The 17131-nt window shown below is 43.7% G+C and overlaps 1 pseudogene across 1 annotated transcript in view; it reads left to right on the top strand.

The window, feature by feature from the left end:
* LOC113032854 (CD276 antigen-like) overlaps positions 1-3988 on the top strand; it is a 233851-nt pseudogene extending 229863 nt beyond the window's left edge. Inside the window, exons 9-10 of the transcript XR_013912340.1 lie at positions 2803-2867; positions 3618-3988. The product of XR_013912340.1 is annotated as a CD276 antigen-like (transcript). The remainder of the gene's footprint in view (positions 1-2802; positions 2868-3617) is intronic.
* The last annotated feature ends 13143 nt before the right edge of the window (positions 3989-17131 follow it).

Raw genomic sequence — 17131 nt, 5'->3', positions numbered from 1 at the left:
TATATACACACACACACACACACACACACACACACACACACACACACACACACACACACATATATAAATACAGAGACATATATAAATAAAATATACGAAGGGGATAAATAGAATAAATAGGAATAAAATAAAAATAAAAATACAAGTGAATTGCACATTTCAAGTATGGAGTCTATTGCACCGTTGACTATTAACAAAAAGTATTGCACAAGGTATTGCACAGTGAGGTGAAGAGGCACTACAGCTTAGTTGTTCCCCCTCCTTTGAATAGAATAGAATAGAATTCAACTTTATTGTCATTGCACATGCACAGGTACAGGGCAACGAAATGCAGTTTGCATCCATCCAGAAGTGCTTTAGTGATATAGATATATTACAATATATATTAGCAATAATATAGATATGTGAGTATATTACAGAAATGGGTCTATTATGTTATAATGTACACGGTATGAAGTATGTTGTGAATATTCTATAACTATAAGTATGTACAGGCTGTAGTGAGTACAAGCTATGTACAGGCTATGAACAGGATATAAATATGAAAAACTATACAGAATATGAAATAAATAACTTTACAGAATCTGAGATATACAGCTATACAGAAATGGGAACTATGCAAGTTGTAAACAGTTGTAGGATTAAAGATTATTGAATGTACAGAATGATTATTTACACAGAACTATACAGTAGTGCAGTTAAGATAAGTGAGGGTGTAGATAGTTTCTACAGAGGCTATATAAAGTGCTAGTGGTTGTGAGTGGTGGTTCAGTCCATGTTATTATTGTGTTTGAGGGTACAGTTGTCCATTGTGGGTGTGTGTATGTTCAGTCCATGTGTTAACGTGGGTCAGATGTCAGGAGGCAGAGTTCAGGAGTCTGACAGCTGTGGGGAAGAAGCTGTTCCGGTACCTGGTGGTCTTAGTCCGGAGGCTCCTGTGGCGCCTCCCAGAGGGCAGGAGGGTGAAGAGTCCATGTGATGGGTGACTGGGGTCTTTGATGATTTTCCCAGCCCTTTCAGACACCGCTTCCTGTAGATGTCTTTTATGGCAGGAAGTGGTGCTCCGGCGATGCGCTGGGCAGTTTTTACGACCCTCTGCAACGCCTTCCGGTCCGAGGCAGAGCAGTTCCCGTACCAGACTGTTATACAGTTGGTCAGGATGCTCTCGATGGTGCAGCGATAGAAGTTCACCAGGATGTCTGAGGACAGGTGGTTCTTCCTCAGAGTCCTCAAGAAGAAGAGGCGCTGGTGAGCCTTCTTGACCAGCTTGGAGCAGTTGGTCGTCCAGGTGAGATCCTCGGAGATGTGGACTCCCAGGAACTTGAAGCTGCTCACACCTTTGTCCCCCTGTCTCCCCTCCCTCTCCCCTCCAGAGAGGAGTTAAACAGTCTGATGGCGTGTGGGACAAAGGAGTTTTTAAGTCTGTTAGTTCTTGTCTTGGGGAGAAGCAACCTGTCACTGAACAGACTCTTCTGATTGTTTATGGCCGTGTGCAGAGGATGCCCAGCATTGTTCATAATGTCCAGCAGTTTCTTTAGTGTCCTTTTCTCTGCCACTGTCACCAGAGTGTCCAGCTTCATGCCGACCACAGAGCCAGCCCTCCTGATCAGTTTCTCCAGCCTGGATGAGTCCTTCTTTGCTGTGCTGCTCCCCCAGCACACCACAGCATAGAAAAGTACTCCAGCAACCACTGACTGGTAAAACATCCTCAGGAGCTTCCTGCAGATGTTAAAAGACCTCAGCCTCCTGAGGAAGTACAGTCGGCTTTGGGCTTTTTTATACAGGTGCTCTGTGTTGCATGACCAGTCCAGTTTATTGTCCACCCACAGCCCGAGGTACTTGTACGTGTTGACCACCTCCACCTCCTCCCCCTCTATCTGAACCGGCAGTGGACCTTCTCTGGACCTCCCGAAGTCCACAACCAGTTCCTTAGTCTTTGAGGTGTTGAGTTGCAGGTGGTTTGTGTGACTCCATGCGACAAAGTTCCTCACCAGACTTCTGTACTCCTCTTCCTGATCATCCCAGATACACCCCATGATGGCCGTGTCATCTGCAAACTTCTGAATGTGGCATAATTCAGAGTTGTAGCAGAAGTCAGAGGTGTACAGGGTGAAGAGAAGAGGGGACAGCACAGTTCCCTGTGGTGCTCCTGTGCTGCTGACCACAGTGTCAGACGTGATGTCCTTCAGCCTGACGTACTGTGGTCTGTCGGTGAGGTAGTCGGAGATCCAAGCCACCAGGCAGGGGTCCACCTCCATCCTGTTCAGTTTTTCCTGAAGCATACAGGGCCGGATGGTATTAAAGGCACTGGAAAAGTCAAGAAACAGGATCCTGACCGTGCCTTTTCCCCCATCCAGGTGTGAGTGGGCTCTGTGTAGGAGGTACAGGATGGCATCCTCCACTCCGACATCCGCCTTGTACGCAAACTGTAGTGGGTCCTGGGCATGTTGTACCTGTGGTCGGAGGAGGTTGAGGAAGAGCCGCTCTAGAGTCTTCATAAGATGTGACGTCAGTGCCACCGGTCGGATGTCCTGCTTCTTTATTCAGATAAAGCTGATGTTATTGAACTCAGCCATAAAACTTTAGAAACTGTCTAACCAGATGCCGTAACTCTGTGAGCACTTTTTGACCAGGACGTGTCCTTCAACGCACATATTAAACAAATATGTAGGACTGCTTTCATCTATGTGTGCAACATCTCTAAAATTAGAAATATCCTGTCTCAGGGTGAATAACTAGTTCATCAGTATTTTTTAGATAATGTAAATTCATTCACCTCTAACTGTTCTTGATTGTGTACAGGACGTGTTGTGTGCAGGTCAGGAGAGGGTCAGCAGCAGACAGCTGAGAGACTTGTGGCAGTTCAGGTGAGTCACATTATTACATAAAGTGTACATGATGGATATAAGCTGACACACAGGAGTTGTGGATGTGGGCGGTTGGAAAAACCCCCATCTGACATTTTGTGATTTTCACCGATTTGATGGAGGCAGACGCAGAGGTGATGTTCATGAAATAAACTCCAGAGCTGCAGTGTTTCTCCCTGCAGGCTGGAGCTGTGTCTCCCCTTCTGGCAGTGAGAGTAATTACACAAACACTGTCAGTACTGAGGATGAGAAAAAGCCTCAGCAACGGTCACAGATGGCTTTCTCTGTCAGACCGTCATCCTTCCTCTGAACACCGAGTCTCTTTTTATCTGAATGGGGCGACCGTGGCTCAGGGGGTTGGGAATCGCATCTGTAACCGGAAGGTCGCCGGTTCGATCCCTGGGCTCTCTGTCCTGGTCGTTGTGTCCTTGGGCAAGACACTTTACCCTACTTGCCTACTGGTGTTGGCCAGAGGGGCCGATGGCGCGATATGGCATCCTCGCTTCTGTCAGTCTGCCCCAGAGCAGCTGTGGCTACAACTGTAGCTGCCTCCACCAGTGTGTGAGAGTGAATGAATAGTGGCATTGTAAAGGGCTTTGGGTGCCTAGAAAAGCGCTATATAAATCCAATCCATTATTATTATTGAATCATCACAAACGTTTCTCTGTTTGCATCACTTGTCATGATTTGGAGTTTGAGCCTGTTTATCAGCACCGACCTGTCTGCTGCTGTCTTCTTCTTCTGTTGCAGCCTCCAGACGTCCCTGAGGAGCCGAGGACCAACGAAGAAGAACGAGGCCAGGCTGTGTGAATTCATCAGTATTATATTTAACAGGCTTATTTCTCTCACGTAAAACAGTTAAAGTGCTCTTCTGCTTCAAGCTGTCAAGAAAAATCAATCACTGGTTTAAAATAAGTCCACCTGTTTATGACCAGAATATCATCAGGAAGTCAAAACATGATGCACTGGAAGGTTTAAGATAAAACATGTGTTGTTAAAACCTGATTGTGTGTATGCTGCTGTTATTGTGTGATCCTGTGTGGATTGATACTCATCCGTCCAATAGCAGATATTTGTGTTTTATAATTGATTCTCCAATTAAAATATTGATATTTTAGTAATTTGCGCTAAATTTGTAGTTTGTCATTAACAGGAACACAGTGGGAAACTACTTTATTGAGATCATCTAAATGAGTAGAACTACTTCTTCCACTGTCACAGTGATGTGTCACATACGGAGGTGTAAATGTTCCACGGCTCACGTGTGCTGATGATAATAACGGATGATCGCAAACAGCCAGGACGCGGCTGGTGACACACGTGGTAAGACCACAAACCTCGTCTAACACAAAAGCAAATCATAACACAGAATGCGATGATGTGTTTATGATGAAGTGAACTGAGATGATAACGAGGCTCTTGCTGATCGGAGCTGGCTTGGCCTCGGCTTATTGAAGATTAAAGAAAGCGGAATCGGCTGTTCAAAACCCCACAAGGCTGCCCGCTGGGATTGAAGCGATGGGATGGGTTGTAACTTCTCAAAATGGGCTCATTGAAGCAGCACGGATAAGATCTTGGAGAAGCTCACGGCTCTTCAACGGGAGATTGAGAGACCAGTGACGGACTGCTAGATCGGCAGATAGATTGTTCGTACTAAAGGAAAACATGTCATGGTCCTGGGCCATGTGGGCCCAGTATTCTTAGTTTCTTGTATTTTTGTATTTCGTTCCTTATTTAGGCCATGTTTCCTGAGTTGTCCTGTTGTGGTGTTCCTTATTTGACTTCCCCTTGTGACTTTTATCCCGTGTGCCCCTCTATGTATCTGTGAGCCCTCGTCTCCCCTCCTTGTGTTTCATTCCATGTTTCCCCAGCCCACTATGCCCGTGCTCTCTCTCTCCTCCTGTTTGCACCTCTGTGTACTTCCTGTTTTACTTTGACAGTCTCCCGTCAGTGTTGTTTACTCCTGCCATGTCTTGTTATGTTTATCTGTGTCAGCTGTGTTCCCATGTGTGGCCACTTCCCCTGATCATCCCTCTTGTGTATTTAGTCTCTGTGTTTCATGTAGTCTGTGTCGCGTCGTCTGTGTTCTCACTTCCATGTTTTCACGGTCAGTCTTTTCAGTGATCATCTTCGTCTCTGAGTTTTCCTAGTTTGTCACAGTATTAGTTTTCCCAGTTTAGTTATAGTCTAGTCACGCTATCCCTGCTTGGTTGTACACGTTGTCTTCAGCCCTAATAAAGGCTCGCTTTCTGTTAAGTTCACTCCCATCTACTCACTTGTGTACGCACCTGGGTCCATTACACACACACCACCGCACGGCCTGTCTCTGCAGACCGTGACAAAACAACCATCATTTCATGCAGCCACCATATCGGCTCCAGCTGTGGTCTCAGGGCTGGAGCTGAACACAACAAATTCTCACCCTGATAACAGACGGTGTTTAGACTGTTCCTTCCTCCCCTACGCAAGGCCACCTGGGTCGGCTGGAAGACTGTTTACTTAGCCTGGCTGGGCAAAGGACACTGTCTCAGCTAAACTCAGGACACACTGATACACACTCATCCCCCCTTTCCAAATGCCTTCGATACTTGTCTCCTCCTGGGGTAGATGGCGGGTTGACTGGACCAGCGCAGACATGCTGGAGGACCGGATGCGCCGTCTACACCGGCTCTGTTACCCTTTACCCGCCTCTGCTGCCTGTCTTGTGTTTATATGGTGTACTGACAGTCATGTGCTTTCTAATGACAACACACACACACACGCACACATAAGCATGTACACTCACACAGACCTGCACTCACTCAGTTTGGATGTTATGTTCTGTGTAGCCTGTATAATAAATAAATATGTAGCCCAATAAAGCTACACAACATGGGGCGGTTCACTTACAAACACAAGTCTCCGGCTACGTTCACTCTGCAGGTCTTAAAGCTCAATTCAGATTTTTTGATCAAATTCGATTTTTTTGTCTGCTCGTTCACACTACAGATAAAATGTGACAGCAAACGCGCTCTAGTGTGAACGCTCAAAGCGGCCCGACGTCACACACAACGTGCTCTGTTTGGACCCAGACCAACAGTATTGTTTGACAGATGGCTTTAATATAAAGACTTGTTTCAGACTTTACGTTTCCCGATTTTGCTTTAAGTCATAAAGTTATTTTGTTATTTACATTTGGCCTAATAATGATCCTTGTTGCTGTTTTAGAGGAGCGCTGCTTCAAAGGATAGCTGCAGATTTCTGTCAGAATCTGCAGATTATACAGTACAAATAAAATGTTCACGTTTCTCCAAAGTTGTCTTCCCAACAGTTTCACCGGATGGACAGGAAGCGTTCGCGATGTCTTCTCCGGCGCTGATAATTGGCGTCTGTCTTGTGTCAGTGACGTAAAAGACGGATTTAATGCGACATGACCATCAAACAGCAGCTTTCTAAAACATCGGATATGTATCGGATTCAGCACCACATACGAAAGTGACCCAGATCGGATTTGAGTTTTTCACACTGTCGTACCATGACGGGATATGGGTCGCAGAGGGTCAAAAGCATCGCAAACCAATGACAGAGACATTTACAGATTACTTATTTGACTTAAAATGCACCAAAGCAACAACTTGTATTTTCTCCCGTCTTTACCTGTTATGATGTCAACACCAAATGCAGTTTTTAAATGATGTTTTCATGGATTAAGGAAAAGCCGATCTCCAAACCTACCTGGCTCTGATCACTTGAAAGATGGGAAATAAAATAAAGTCAAAAAGGTGGCAGACGCCAATATTACACAATCATTTTAAAGACTATTTCTGTAACCTTGGTGAAAATTGTAGTGAAATCTGTTTTAAAAACATGAAAACTCTTTTTTTCTTCTTGTCTTCAGGAGAATCAAACTGAACTAACCGAAGAAGAGGAATGCTTCTTCTCTGTCCAGTAGAACATCTTAGCTGATGTTGACAGCGAGGATCTCAGTTACATCCTATCACGGTGGTGTTTATCCGTGTGTGTGATGGAGAGAGAGACGGGTCCCGGTCTGACCTTGTTATGCGTTTTCCTCTGGACGCGACGTCTGCTCAGGGTCCAGAATATCACACAGGGGTGTTTCACACCTGCTCAGAGGTCACAGAGGTGTTTCTCTGTCTTGTGTTTCCTCGTTATCATGTGAGTGTGCTTCGCTGACATATTTATGGATCATTTCAGATGCAAAGGATGAGGGTATATGCATATTAAAACAACTGCAAAATCTAAAACTATTTTTTCTGACAGTCTATGTGACCAAAGAGCCAAATGTGTTTAAATGACAGAGAAACTGAGACAAACTTTATATATAAGGTGGACTTTGTTATCAAAGCCACTGTTTGTTTGTCAAAGATGGATCTATCCACCTCCGCTTCTTTGGTTGGTGTGTTTAACTGCAACTGCAGCTTATATGCTGACAAATCGCTCTCATTAGAAGGAACAGTTTGGCTCAGAGGTTTCCACACACTCATCATAGGCGTGACTGTCATGGTGACTTTGAGCTTATTGAACGCCTTCATAGAGAAACACAAACCAGTGGAGCCATAAAGCAGAAAAAGCCCACGCTATCACGCTAAACTATTGACCGGAACACGTGATTTGCAGTCACTGGTGAGTTGAGTTATTACCAGCAGCCTTCAGCTGTGCTGCTTCTTGTTTTCTGAGGATTACCTCCTTTTCAACATAGCTATAGATCATAATGATCCTTTGTGTGCCTTAAAAGCTGCTGTGAGAGCAACAAGAAGGAAATACACTATTACCAAGACAGTGCATCACATATCAGAGCTGCTTTCTATCCAATTTTAGATTAAATGAGGTTAAGAACAGAAAAAGAATCTTCATGTTGGGATACGGAACATCACAGCTCTGTTTACTGGGCTGGAAATCAAAAACAGAAGCTGCAGTTTGGATCTTTGAGCAAAATTACTTTTTTCAAATTTGTTATTGAAATAAACAGAAGATTATAAAAACTAAGGGTGTTGAGCTTAAAGTGTAATATTATAATAAATTGTTGAAGTACCACACTGTGGATCCCAAAAGGTTGATTCTGTTCATCTGGACGTTTCAGTGGGAGGAGCTGACTGCAGCCAGCTGAGCCTGAAGAGGTCACCTGGGTGAGTGACAAAACGTTTCTCGCACTGAAAACATCCAGGTGAGCAGAATCAACCTTTTGGGATTTCCTTACCTGGATGATTGAGCATGCATCAAGACACTGTGTACATCAGTACAAGTTTGAAATGTTGCCAGTATTTCAGAGAACCATAAATAACAATAACAAATCTACAACATACATCTAACAAATGAAGTATTTTTATGGATTTTCTTTGCCCTGTTATACATAATCCTCTAAATATCTGCAGGTCCTGAACAGTTAAAGCTGAAAGTCTGAGCTCCCCAAAATCAAATACTATCAAATAAAAACAGAGTCTCTATGCAAAATCCAATTTGTTCCCAGAACTCAAAAAATGGAGCAAAACTACGTTAGGAAAACTTATTCATTGCAAGTATTCAGCGGCTGTGCAGAACTAAATGTTTACTTTCAGACAAACAAAGTTCTACTAAATTAAAAACTATTTGTGCTAACTTACTTTTTTCTGTTTTTAAAATCACATTAGGTTTTATATTAATATTGAATAAAAATATGATTAAAAAAGAATAATTAACTGCAGTTCTTGTAATGGTGTTAAAATCAGCCCAAACTTGATTTTCAAATGTCATAAAGTATATGAGCCAACAAACTGGACACTGTTCTGCTTAACAACAAACAATTATATTACCATCGTTGTTAGAATGTGACAATGAAACAAAGATTTCATTATTCTGAAACTACTTTCAGGCTTTCCACAACTTTGTTTTGTACTTACATTACTTATATAATCAAAATAAATGTATTTATTGTTCAGTCACAAGTGCAGTCTCTAGTTTAAACAACACATTTGTTTTGCATTCAAACACAGAAGCTGGTATGCAGTAATATTTTAAGGATGGTTTGTTTCCAGTCTAGGCATTACTGCCTGAATGACGGTCATGGATTTAGTTGATCCAAATGTTAAGTGCAGAAGAAAGTCTTTAACTTCCCTTAAGGACAGTGGCAGTGGATTTGGGTTGGAGATGCAATGAGCGTGAACCTGCAGGTGACCATCTTCAGTGACGGATTGACTCATCTCTCCTGCTGTCATGCAGGCAAACAATCAGATTTTTAGAACACCAACTTACTTGCTTTCTTAAAACATTTTTTTTCTGCATTTGCTATTGAACAGACCCCAATTTAGACCATCTCAGGCTCCCTCCCCACAGGAGGTGTCCCACTTGTCAGTCTGGATAGCCCTGACCTTCACCCCACACACAATAATGTTATGAAAGCATATTTTTTAAAAAGGGCTGTGCAAACATGGCCAATTATATAAGCTGTGGGGTTCATTTTTAAGTAACATGAGCTGAGAGGCAGCAGCAATGCTAGGCTAACACTAGCTAGCTAGCACCTGGTGCTAAACTGCGAGAAGCCACAAAAACAGTTTGAATAAGAGTAAACATTCACTCACCAAATCACTGTATCACGTGAAGAATCACAGCAATGGCAACAAGATTTTCCTGAGCTGAAGCTTCCACAGGTTTGCTCAACATATTCCACAGAGAAACGTGGGCACCACGAACACGCGGAGTGATCCGTGCCAGGGAGAAGGAAGGTAACGACGTGGAATGTTAAAACCTTATCGTTTTATCCCTCCGCACTGAGAAGCAACATTTCCAGCGTACTCAATAAACTGACTTGATCAGCTTCTTGAATTAAAAGAACTGCTAACTTACTTAAACTGAGTTCTAATAACAATTTGATTAGAAAACACAAACAAACCTAAAAATAAATGTAAAAAAAGAGTTCAGGCTACTTAATATTTTTAATTAAACACAATATTAGATTTCACAGTGTGCAGCGAAACATTTATCAGTACTTGTCGCTCAGCTGTTGGGAGTTACCAGGGTGATTGTGACGTCACAGAGCCAGATCATTCCAAGGCCGAGAAGACCGGAAGTGAATTTCGGTCTAGCATGCGAGGTTTTCTGTTGCCAAATAACCGGCTCTGATTCCGGTACAGAAAGTACGGATTCAAAGATGTCCGTGCAATCAGCAATCAAAGAGATTTCTGTGATTCTGTCATCAAGGAGCTCAGATGGAGAGATGACAGATAAAGATGAGGAAGAAACTCTAACAGAAAAGGACGAAACAAAACGAGCCGCAGGAAGCCAAAGTTTCCGGGCTGCAACCCCAGTAGAAGTGGTTGCAGCTGACATCGTAAATGAGATCATTGGCGACATGGATGTAAGCAGCGAAGAGCCCTGTGAGAGGAGTCCTGCCTTTAATGCAGGATTAATTACCAACAAGCTGAGAGACTTCTTCTCCAGATGTTTGCAATCCACCTCTCACTCCCGGCTCAAAGCACGCAAACAGCGCTTTTCCATGTTTGCCAGAAAACAATTTGAAACAACGAAAAAAGACCTGAGAAAAGTAATAAAGGCAAACAGAAAATTTCTTGTTTGTCTGAAAAACATTTGCAAGGACCCCAAAGGTGACACGGTGCCCTCTGATAACAGTACGGTTTCCAGCCGAAACACACTGCTCCGTTACATACGCTCCTCTCCCGTCGACTTCGACGCGATTAGATCAGACGTTAATCAGTTGTATGAGAAATTAACAAAGGAAGAAAAACTCTTCAGCATCCACAAAACAGTGGAAAACTTTAGAACTGGTGGAGCAACCAGAGATTTCACTGTGGAGTTAACGGCAAAAATGTTTGATCTACTTATGACGGATCGACGGTATCAAGTCCCCGAACCTGTAATGGGTAGATCCCTGTCTGACACCGTCATCTGCAGGACTCCACAACCAGCACATGGATCCAAGCCTCCCTTTTCTGCTGAAGTCCTCTATGTGCTCGTAGAAGACGCAGTAGAAAAGTTTGTACAAAAACTTTTACTCTGGGTGGAGAACGAAGACGAAGATCACCTGATTGAGGACAAAATTTCTGTGGCTGTGGAAGAAATCCAGAACATTATTAAAAGAACGAAGATCCCAACAAAGGAAACCAGCACAGATTCAGATGGAAGTGGAAGAGAATCTGTTCCGACACCTGTAACACCAAAGTCTGGGAGCAGTACCCCAGAAAAATGCTCTCGGGTACCTGATCAGTCACCTCATCAGTCACCTGATCAGTCACCAAAGTCTGGGAGCATTACCCCAGAAAAATGCTCTCTGGTACCTTATCAGTCACCTGATCAGTCACCTGATCAGTCACCAAAGTCTGGGAGCAGTACCCCAGAAACATGCTTTGTGGTACCTTTTCAGTCACCTGATCAGTCACCTGATCAGACACCTGATCAGTCACCAAAGTCTGGGAGCAGTACCCCAGAAACATGCTTTGTGGTACCTTTTCAGTCACCTGATCAGTCACCTGATCAGTCACCAAAGTCTGGGAGCAGTACCCCAGAAACATGCTTTGTGGTACCTTTTCAGTCACCTGATCAGTCACCTGATCAGACACCAAAGTCTGGGAGCATTTCCCCACAAAAACGCTCTGCCAGTGTTTCAGGCTCACCCAAGGATTCCTCTGACATGTCAGAGATGAGGTCTGTATCAGCGTCATCTTCTGATGCTGAGAAAATTTCCAGTGACCTCGCCGTTCTCCTCATGATGAGAGTCATCAGAAAATCCAAACCTGAAACTCAGCACTTTTTTGCCAGTGCAGCATGTACTACAAAAGAACCTGACGCGATCCTCAAGCGTCTGAGAGATCTGATGCAGCCTGAACTCAGCAGCACAGAGTCCGTCACAAGTCTGATGAAGGACAAGAAAAAGTTCATCAAGAAAATGACCAAATGCCTCATCAAGGAGTTTGGCTCCCCAGACACTGTGTTAAAGGCTGCGATGGCAAAGGATGCGTCTTTTGATGAGGTTCTGACAAAGCATCTAAAAATGCGCCTCGGAGTCATCCCCGGTCCTCCCAAAAAGTCCAAAATTTCCAGGTTTTTTTCAGCGTTGGGAAAAACTCTGCGAAAACCCTTCAGATGGTTCACTAAAGCCAGAGATGATTGAAATGACCATCCTGGCTTTTCCCCGCCGCCCTGCTTCTTTTAACATCTTGAAGCAGAATTTTAGCACCAAATCCAAATTCTAACAACTGTAGTTCACGCCATCTCGTCTCCTTTTTGATTTCCATCCCCCCCAACCGGTCGCAGCGGATGGCCGTCCCTTCTGAGCCCGGTTCCGTTGGAAGTTTCTTCCTGTTAAAAGGGAGTTTTTCTTCCCCACAGTCGCCTCGTGCTTGCTCAGAGGGGGATCGTTTGATTGTTGGGGTTCTCTGTAGTACTGTAGGGTTTTGACCTTACAGTACAAACAGGGAGGAGACTTTGTGATTTGGTGCTTGATTATGCAAAATATCTAATTTGGCATAAAATAAAAATTTAAAATAATTAAAAATACATTCCAACTTTGTTTGTGTTCTTCTTCTGTTGTCAAATATGTAGAAAGTGTTGCACGTGTGATTTTAGTCATTTAGCATCAACATGTAGCCAACATGTGTCTGTTTGTGATCCTGCTGCATCTGTTTTTGTCTGATTTGTGTCTTACTTTAGTCAATTTACATCTATTTTGTGGCCCAAATGTGTGGATCCTGTGTGACATTGCTCTGTTTTGTCTTAATGCTTCACTTTGGTTGTTGATGTTTGTGCTCATTTTGATTCTAGATGTAGACCTGCCATCTGAAAATTAGCACCTCGCCCACTTGGAGCATCTGTTCTTTAGTCCAGGGGTTACACATTTTTTCTTTCAAAAAGGGGAAATACCTCGGTTACTTTACTACTGACCACAGAAACGATGACATATACAGACAAAGATGTAAGCTCTATGTGCAGGCAAATACTGTTTGACACAAATTCAGCTTTTGTTTAAGTGATTTTGTTGATTTATGTTTGTTGCATACCGTTATATACTGCCCCCTTGTGGTCAGGAGACCTAGAGGGGGTAGTGCCAGCCAGATGTTTGTAGCTGTGGGTGTTTGGACTTTTAAAGCACTTTGAAGAAAGTTAATGTTCACTTTTAGAGAACGACTGGATGGCTCTAGTAACAGAGTCATTTTAGCGCTCACAGATCCGACAGTGAGTGGTTCCTGTTACTCATGCAGTCTGAGGAAGCAGCGGTTGAAGTGTTTGTGTATTTATTGATTTCTTTTAAGTCACTGTGTATTTGATGTACATTATGGTTTATAAGTCCTGTCAGCCCTGTGCTGAGAGGGCTGTGCTCATCCATCCGTCCTGTTCTAATAAAGCCAAATTTCAGGAACACCTTCTTTAGATCTGTTCAGTTTTATTTAGAGATGGACCGATCCGACATGACGTATGGGAATCGGTCCGATACTGACCTAAATTACTGGATCGGACATCGGAGAGAAATAAAAAAATGTAATCCGATCCATTAAATATAATGAAAGTACCTCACAAAACTTGCGACGTGGCGTAACTCGGAGCACGTCGGAGCAGTATGTGTCACGTGATAGAGCGGCTGTAGCGTGCGAGACCTGACGGCGGTCTGGTTGAGCATTTGGAGTTAGGGCGATTTTAGCCCATTTTTGGGGGTGCTGAAGCATTAATGATATATTTTTATGTGGTTCAGCCACAGCTCTGCTAAAACCTCAGCCAGTAACAGGTCGGCCAACGTTTGGACCGTCCAGTTGTCTGCATGACTGCCGCAGTACGTGCATCACATGTGCTCACTATCAGAAAGAGCCAAACAGCCCTGGTGGAGCGAGCAGCTGTAAAGAGAAGCAGATGCTCTGTTTCTAAAAGTGTTTTAAGCTTGTTTCAAAGATTCTGTACAGCAGCTTTAAATGTTTTCCAAAAGCACACAGACACTTATCAGTGTTTCTCACACTTGTTACAGTGTGGACCACCTGATAAAAGGTCAAGCTGTCCTAAGTACCACCATGAAAGCATGAAACTCATAACTCATAGATACTCATAGGATGGCAAAGTTGCCTCCATTTTTATAGTTTTTTATTAATATTTTGTAATAATTTATTCTGTTTTGGGAGTTTTTTTTTATGTATTATACTGTTTACTTCTTACTCACTGTGAGCATCGTTCATTATTCTCCCAGTAACTAAGGTTAGCACATGTATGTTTTCTATTCCAATCCATTCTTCTTTAGCAGCATTTAAATAACCTTTATCAGATTTGATGGTTTTGTTACAGACTTTTCAAAAAAGTGTTTTTCTTTTCTTTCACAAATGTGGATTAAATTGTGTTCAAATGTGCAAAACAGTGATGTCATGTTTTGTGACGAGGACCCAGGCACAGAGAGACTTGATGAATTTAAGAATCTTATGATTTAATAAAGAAATTTGCAGACTTGCACAGAGATGGTAAAATTATGATGACTGATAATGGAGACGAAGATAACAGACGATGAGGACAGGGAGGAACAGGGGTTTAAATGCACCAAGGAGACATTCAGAGACAACTCGGACAACATTTAAGGATGCAGGGACTGACAGGGACAGGTTTATCTTGCCTGGCTGGGCAGCTGTCTGGGTGCTCAGCACCCCCAAAGCTCTGATCCTAGAATCGCCCCTGGTGTGATCTACACTCAAACCTTCTGGTGAAATGCTGCCACCTGGTGGTGAAAGTCTTTTTCCAAATGAAACCAATCTGCAGCTGAAAACTCAGCAGCAGTAAAACATGACAGAGTCACACTTTTAAACTCCATTGCCACTGTTTTATATTAACAAAAGTGTCAAATACATAAATCCCCACAGAAAGGCGCCGTTCTGGGGGGCTTTTTATATTTTACACTATTTTGTTTGTTGGTCTTCACATTCAACATCACTGTGCCCTCTCCGTCCATTTTCAACCACAATGCTAATTTTTGTTACGCTCCGCCCCTCCCCTTGAGACATGGCAACAACGCAAAACAAGGAAGTACTGTGACAAGGAGCTGCCATTGCTGTCGTCTAAGGCAGTTATTAACATTCAGCACAGTGGCATTTGTATAGTAAGTATGTCGTGCAGAGGGCGGTACATTTATCCAATTTAGTATTTAGTATTTATTTATTTATTGTCATTGTCAAGAACAATGAAATTGCGTTTGGGGCTTCCATACAACCCCAAAAAAAGAAGAAAATAATAAATACCCCTTAAAACCCAAGTGTACATATTTAACCCAGTGTGACTCCAATGCAATAAGACAATCCTTAGCAATAATGTTCGTAGAAATTCAGACAAAGACCTGAGAAACATGACAAAATACAACAATGCAACCCATTCAATATTATTGTACTGTGAGATATGATATCAGATATGATAGTTATCTATTTAAGAAAGAGGGGGGGGGGGGGGGGCAGGAGGGGGAAGAGAATAAAGATATGATGCACCAATGCAGACCAGTTCATTGCTATTAAGAAGTTGGATATGGTTATTGTCCGTGAGAGGGGGGCAGAGAGTTCAGGAGCCTCACAGCCTGTGGATACAGGCTGTTGGCCAGTCTGGATGTTCTGGCCTGTATAGACCTGTACCTTCTCCCTGAGGGCAGCAGATGGAAAAGGTGGCGCGCAGGGTGATGTTGGTCCCGCAGGATACTGTGCACCCTCCTCAGACAGCGAGTGGGGAAGATATTACTGATCTCTGGCAGACTTGTTCCAATAATTCTGCCAGCTTCTTTCACCACCCGCTGGAGTGCTTGCTGATCGGCCTTGGTGCAGCTGGGGAACCACACTAGAAATCCATACGTCAGAACGCTGCTGATGGCACAGTTGTAGAAGTTCAACATCAGAGATCTGGGAATGTGTGCGCTCCGCAGTCTCCTCAGGTAGTAGAGGCGCTGTTGGGCCTTCCGTGCAACTGAGGTGATATGGTTGCCCCAGGACAGGTCCTCGGTCACAGTTACCCCCAAGAATTTAAAACTGCTCACCCTCTCCACCGCCTCACTGCCAATGAAGAGAGGCAGATGGTTGTTATGACCCCTCTTCCGGAAATCTACAATGATCTCCTTGGTCTTTTTGGTGTTTAAGACCAAGTTATTGTCGTGGCACCATGACTCTAGTTGTTGCACCTCTGTCCTATAGTTTGTCTCATCATTGTTGGATATAAGTCCGAGCACTGTAGTGTCATCTGCAAACTTAACAATGAGATTGGACGCGCAGGAGGAAATACAGTCATGGGTGAAGAGAGTGTATAGCAGAGGGCTCAGAACACACCCCTAAGGGGCACCGGTGTTGACCACAAGGGTGGAAGAGGTGTTCTTACCCACTCTGACACTCTGTCTACGGTTAGTGAGGAAGTCCACAATCCAGTTGCACAGAGAAGAGTTAAGTCCCAGTTGGTGGAGTTTGGGACGGAGTTTGTATGGCCGGATGGTATTAAAAGCCGAGCTGTAGTCTACAAAGAGGAGCCGTGCATAGGTGTTCCTGTGTTCCAAGTGCTTCAGTAATGTGTGCAGCACTGTGGCGATCGCATCCTCGGTTAATTTAAAAAAGTGGATGAAATAAGACTTTAAGGTTAGATTTGGAGTTTGTCTGTGTGCAGCATTTACTCTGCTTACCAGCTGAGTCCAAAAAGAAAGAAACGAAAGTAAAAACAACAAAACTGCGCAACAAGAACTTTAATGTTTCGCGTCAGCGCTCAGCTTCGTTTAGTTAAATATCAATAAAAGCGACGTTCAACACGGAAAGGCATTAAGGTAAGGGGGAGGTTTTTGTCTTGTCCTTGCTCCATTTCAGGATACGGGCCTTTCACCCGTACCCCTGTTTGCACTGCCGGTGTTCCAGATCTACTGGCGTTTAGATCAACTGGCGTTAGTCGAACAGATGTGTGGCAGTCTTGCGTTTCAGGAGCTCCTACCGACAAACCAGCAAAAAAACGCCAAATGTGTCACCTGTGACACTTGTGAGGTTGTCTCAAACACACTCCGTCAGTCTTGATGCTGTTGAACAACAAAATGTTTAAAAATGTGGCGAGTTTATCTGGTGATATCCTCATGCGCGACGCGATCGCGAAAACAGCAAACAATTAACGCCACGCCGATGTTGTTCACGGGACAGCAAGACTCAACGATCGGGAGACTCTTGTCGTCGTTATCGTTCCCCTCGCACGGTTTATTTCTCCGGTTTCAGCGTTTTTGCTTCACAACTACAGCGAGCAGTTTACTTTGTGCACTAACATGGACTCGAGTCAACCAGCGCCACCTCTGGCCAAGTGCCACAGCCTAC

Source organism: Astatotilapia calliptera, chromosome 11, assembly GCF_964374335.1.
Source record: "Astatotilapia calliptera chromosome 11, fAstCal68.1, whole genome shotgun sequence".
NCBI classification, from domain to species: Eukaryota; Metazoa; Chordata; class Actinopteri; order Cichliformes; family Cichlidae; genus Astatotilapia; species Astatotilapia calliptera.
Note: the sequence above shows the minus strand (reverse complement) of the source record. Positions and strands in the feature narration are given on the sequence as shown.